Below are 6,656 nucleotides of genomic sequence, written 5' to 3'. Positions count from 1 at the left end.
TGTTGTTTTTCTGAGAGATTGGTTTTATTGAATTCTCTCTGGTTTAGTCTCAAGATGTTAACAAATGCTACAGCAGCGATTTCAATCTCATTATACATGTTCTATCATTCTTACATAAACAGAATTCCAAGACTGTCTCCTGTAAGCACAAGACACTGTCATTATAACAATAACAAGAAAAGCAATATATAACAAGCTGTTCAAATGTCCTTATCATGGTGCGGAAAAAGGGACCTCAGAGATGAAAGAGATGAAATGTATCAAATGTAACCCTGCAATGTAACACTGCAACTTCATATACTATTAAATGGCAGCTAAATAAATTGTCTCTTTTACACTTAAATTACACGTATTGTTTGGAGGTCAAGCCAGTACTTGGTTTTGCACTGTAATGACACAAACTGACGTGTCTGAGAGAAGCAAAGCCTGTCAAACTGCTAGCCTACAAAACTGCACTTAGTAATGGTCCTTTCAACCAGTCTAAAAAGGATGCTCTGATTATTAACAATACAGAAAAATATGTCCTATACTTTACAACTTATGAGTTTCTCATATACTAGCCTATGTGGCATTTCTCACACCACCTCATATTCTATTTTAGCCTATTGATTGAATGCCCTGTTAACACCTGTTACTGAGAAAATGGAGAAAGTGTTGTTTTAGCGTTCTGTAAGCGTTAGTTGTATAAACGTTAGTTAGTAACGCTTACAGGTCATTTCTTAAATTCAAGTTGTTTGAAATCAAATCCGTGATCAACTCAGCTGTAACAGGTTTTCTCCCCAGAAAACAATGGATTTTTAATAAATCAATGCAATCTTTCTCATTTTAAGGCAGAGGCCACAAGCGTACATAATTATGCTACTGTCCATATTTCACCGTTAGTAACTTTCCACACGCATTTGATTTACTGCTCAGAAAACTGCTTACCAGCAATTTTCTTCTCCATTAATAACGCTTCAGGAATATTAAAATTCTGCTTTGATTTTTTCTGCTAAGGGGCAATGTCAGGGGTTCTATTTTACTCTCTCTGAGCTTTAGCGCATTAACTCGGGTCCAGGAGGCATCTTTAGAATTGCGTAACTGACGCGAAGTGACAAGTGTCACAGTGCACAGCATCATACAGTGTTTCCTGTACTTACGTCAGTGCCTTAGATTGCATCGGAGTCTACGCTTCATCAAAGCGGTAGTCAAAACAGACCTGGTTATTTTCAAAATTGATTCAATATGTTGCTTACCCTATGCTATTCACAGAGATTCCTCTGCATCCAAAAACGTGACTGTGCCATCTGTTTGCAGCAGAGTTTAACGAAGCGAAGCAGAATGCAGAGGATTTTGTGACAAACAACTGTAAATTTGAAACAGAAAATAAACCATCTGGCTGATAGTTTGGCATCACTGTAACATGTACAACACTGTAAGTCGCCTATTATGTTTTAGGTGATTACATTTGTTTATAAAAGAAAAAAACAAAACAAAACAAACTCTGCTAAACATAGACTCACATTAAGGCATTGCACATTCACCGATAGAATCCAATGGAATCGAAGTATACTGTGTACTTCACATTACAATAGATGGCCAAGTAAAAGAAACATCTCACATTGAGCTACCTTATATTCTGCAATTCTGCAGTGTCCTAATGTTTATGTACAGCTATGTTCAACACAACCTGGAATCCGGTCTAATTAACCTCGGTATCAAACTTCGGTGTTTGATATTTTCACTGTTATTTTCACTGTTAATCAACCTGTGTTGAACTAAAATGAGGTCCCGCTGTAACTTCTGCAAAGTTATTACATCAGAAGATTCTATTATCACAAAGAGAGTCATACACATCTAAACAAACTCCTGTTATCAAGCTGCTTCGAAGTGCCACTCCGCTTATAGCTTGTATAGTCAAACAGCACCTTTAAGCACGTGGAGAGGACACAACAGGCCTCTGAATGACAGTAATTTTCGAAGAGGAGGGTCCTTGTACCACTAGTAACACTTGAATAAGAGTAAGCTTCAAATAATAAAAACTAATCATAGCCGAGTCCCTATGTACCGGTAAAAATCTATCAAAATCTCCAAGGCATCAGGTCCCATCATCCCGAAGTTGTGGACGTCGTTGTATACGGGTTGGAGGGTACTCATCATTTCAGAACATAAAAGCCCACTACATGTTCCTCTGTCGGGGTAGCAGACAAAAAAAAAATTCGTGGTCTAAAGAGAACCTTTGAAAATTAAGGTAGTTAGGAAATATATTGTTATACACAACCGAATTAGGTAAATACCAGCTTAATCCCCCTCCCTCTCTCCTACATCTTCACACACTCATGCATGTATGTGTACTTGAGAGACAACTCTTGACGAGGCAAAATAAGAATGGGTGTTCATTAGGCGTATATATATGCTCATCTTTATGTTATTTGAGTTACATATACACATGTAACTACATTTATTTAACTATGTTCATATTCCGACTTTTGAACGTTGATATTACCAATGTTTAACTCGAATGTGAATATAGAAATGTCAGCCGACACAGCGCATCGATTTATCACCTGATGGTCTCGAGCGTTTGAGATTTTCTTTACTGAAGATGAACTGTTATCAGCGATGTGAATGTCACTGTTGATTACGTAGACTGTGCACTCTCTTGCGACGCAACAGCTCCGGTGCCCAAAACCTTTTAATGGAAAGATGATGTACGCGTGCGTTTGCCACAACCTGACGTGGGAAGCTTTCCGCCTCTGATGGTTACTGGTTCCCGGAGGCCTTCGCTTAGCACCAGAATTCATTTACGCTGTTCCGGCCTTTTCCATAACAGTGATTTGGGCATGTTTTAACTGGTTGGTTAAGAATGCGTTATCACACGTTGCCGCAGGGCAGGTGTTGTTATGCATTGATTGCAATTAAAACCGCCAAGATCACAAGTCTTGTGTCAACCTTTCGCCTCATCGACAGAATGTCTTCGCGTACACGGTCTAGATATCCCTTTGACATTCCCGCTGACAGACAGTTGTAAATTAGGCAAAGAAAGAGGGGTAGACGGAACAAATCTGGCTTTACACACCTGTAGATGAATGTTAAAATATTAGTAGTAGTTTGTTCATCTTACCAGGATAGAACGTTCCCACAAAAAACGGATGGGAAAGGTTACTTTTATTGTGTCTGTTCGGATTTTTCAGCGCAAACAGCGATTCACCTGTAATAATAGGGTATTTTGTTGTTTTAAGGGGCGCAGTCCCACTGTTTGCTTTCGAACTGCAGTGAGCGGCCATTCAGTCCGTAGTTGCCAATACTAAATATTGACGTCGAAAATCCAGTAGGCCTAATATAATTTGCTCAGCCCTTTGAGGCTCTCAAGTCCAGTGGATTTTGGAATTGGATGGCAAGGCATAAGCCACGAGGCGCACAGGCGGGCATAAAATTTATATTCAAATCCTACTACAAAGCAGCCCAGGAAAATTGACTTGTAGTTAATAACCACAGATTACTAAATTACACCTGGGTGTATTTTCTGCATAGAAAGAGGCGCACGTTATTATTACTAATAGGCCTAGTGATAACAATCTAATTGACTCAGTCAACAAAGCATGCAGCCATCTTTAAAATAGTGTAGATTCGAAATGAATACCCAGATAACAACGTATCTTTTGAGCCGCCTTGTTTGATATAACAGAGCTGTGCTACCGTCAAAAGTATGAGACACAACAGGCACAGATACCGGAGTGAGGTTCATGAAAAGTTTCTGTTGTTGCTTACATAAAATGAAACCGTTGGTGAAAAGAGAAAGGTAAACCTCTTACATACAGCTGATAGATGCGAAGTCTTGAAATTTTAGGTAGGCATGAGGGTGACACGTCAAGAACTCCAAGAGGACTCAAGAAAGATCAAAATGTTGGCTGCACAGCGACATTCTCTTAAGCTTATATTTTACTACATCTTCTGAGGGAAATAATAACAGTACAATTCAGTATTTGATTAAAGTTAATGTAAACTCCAAATTTAGCGTTAGTGGGGAAGATTACTATTGTATTTACGTATTGACAAATAGCGCCACTCAGTGTCTGAAGGGAGTCAGTGTACACATGTCTTGCCAAGAGGGTATATACGTTGAGAGATATCTTATTAACGTGCAAGCGAAGTGTAAAATTTCCAAATCTATCATAGCATCAAAGGCATTGTAAGCTTTATCGTATAACTATTCGTTACTTTGCACTTTGCCAAACCATCTATGATTAATCTGGTACGATACATAAGCGATTATCATGCTTACTGATATACTCCATAATCACGCAATGGTTTTTGAGGCTTGCTGGTCAGCGCATGTCTGCAGACAGCAGCTCAGAACATCAACCTGTAAAATCCACTCTTCAAGAAGAGACAAATCGGCAATGTTAACATATCGACGTGGAATTCTACATTAATGTATTACCGTTATATATTGAAGGATGTTTAGTTAATATTTTAGGGGGGAAAGAAGGAATTGAAGAAAACCACAATGTCGCGAATTCAAAAGTACGGATGATAATGTAGAGGTCAGAAAGTTTGTTCAGATGCAAAACGGTGTAATGATCGAGTCCTGTTTGAGTCTCCTGTGGGACAGGTCTACCGGAGTGAAAACCAGCAGCTGGAATTAAATGTTGCTGTATTTAAATCTGGAGTAAAGCTTCCCTGTGTACAGGAATAAGAAGGCGCTTTCACTCGGATGTCCACGTAAACAGATGACCAGGGTAAACACCGGTGTGGGGCTAAACTAAAAAATGATATGTTGCTACAAGCTTACTCGCAGCTATTTTAATCTTGTTTATCTGACATTCCGACGGCACTGTTGTTCCACTTCACGAGGCCTTTTAAAGCAACATGTCAAAGCAACATTTTATACAGCTGTTACCAACATGCACTGTGTAGGCGTTTATTTTGAGTTTTGCCGAATATACAATCTTATATTTTCCACCCAGACGTTGTTAGGCCCATAGTATATTGTCGACTACTTTGTTCTGCCACAGTTTACAGGACTTGCAGTGCTAAACCAAATTTCCGAACATTACATTTTTTCCGATCCTCATTTTTGTCCATTGCTTCAGTCAAACGTTTAGTCAAACAGCTGAACGTTAATTGGTCTGAAAGATAATTTTCTACTTTCAATTTTCGTGTTTTTCCCCACGAGCTTTGGTTTGTTTATAGGGTCTACTGTGTATCGGTTCAGCTGAGGAGCATGCCGCACAATTAACATCCTCTTCAAACTCGGATGAATCGTTCGTCCTTGTTTATCCCTCAAAACAGTCAAAACTGACTTATATATTCACTATATTCACTAGTATATATATATATATATATATATATATATATATATATATATATATATATATACTAGTACATTTTAAAATTCTGTAACTTTTGAAATATCTCTGAAAATTCCATCGAGCGACACGTTTTCCAAATGTACACTAAGTAGAGTGTCCGGGTACTGAAATTTTATTTTAAAAGAAAACAAACTTCATGTGTGTAATATCAAATGACATATTACACAAATGAGCACAAACAAACACAAAGATAATTTATTTACAGGCTTACTTTCATCTGGGCAGATAAAATCAGAGTACATTAAGGGAGCTATCAGCCTCAACATGTCAAGCTATTTGTGGCTTGCTCAACAGCTGACCTCAGTACTGACATTACACGTTTTCCTACCACCATAACTCAGTTTGTTCAAATGGCAGTAATACTGGCACTGATATGGATGGCTTTTCAGACTCTGTCTCTCCCATCGCTGGTTCTCTGGTCATGCTTTTTTGATGGCACTTAAATCCTGATACCCGTCCTTCGACTCTTGGCTGTCTCCGTGGAGATGGAGTTTCTCCCTCATGAACTTCTCCCTCTCAATGACAATGAGTCCCTGACTGCAGGTGTTTGCCTGAGAGGCCCAGGGAGATGATGGTGAATTTAAGCGATGAAGAAGGATGCAGAGGAGTGTGAGTATTAGTCTGGGAATGGGTGAAATGGTCTGCTGCTTGCACACTGATATGCCAGCTGACTTTCAAAATGTTAAAAAAAAAAAAAAAATAGAAATGCTCATAAGTATTGGTTCTTTGAAATAATGAAAAATAGGCTGATGAAATACGTACAAGAAGACAGTTGTCAAAAGAAGCTAATTTGTCACAAAATAGGCTCATTTGTCAACAAGCTTTGCTTAGAAATTCATAAGTATGTTTCACACATCCATCATTAAGTCTATCGTGCTCCTTTAGGAATTTGTCATCTTACGACATCCATTACTCGCCATTTTTCTGAATTCCCATCTAAATTTTTAGCCATTGTTAAAGTCTATCTCAACCACTGCAGTTGTTGGACTATGCAAGGCAGCCACACATGTTTTGATTAAAGTGAATTCTGTGAACATTTGAGTGGTTGCCTGGAGGTGAGAAAAGGCTTCCCAGTGGTGCTGGAAAGGTCACCCTCACACTTGTTACTCGTGTTGGAGACAAGAACCTAATGGACAGTCACTTTTGTTCTTTGTCACCATCATGAATACTCGTACTGCTGAAAGGTGATGTCCAAGTAATAGCATGCTTAATGATGTTACTTATAAACTGAAACTATTTATAATAAGCCTGCTAATGAGTAAACTAGCGAGGGAAAAAATAGAGTTAAAAACAGAGTAACTG

This window comes from Chanos chanos, chromosome 4 (assembly GCF_902362185.1).
Source record: "Chanos chanos chromosome 4, fChaCha1.1, whole genome shotgun sequence".
NCBI classification, from domain to species: domain Eukaryota; kingdom Metazoa; phylum Chordata; class Actinopteri; order Gonorynchiformes; family Chanidae; genus Chanos; species Chanos chanos.
This window is presented reverse-complemented; position numbering follows the sequence as displayed.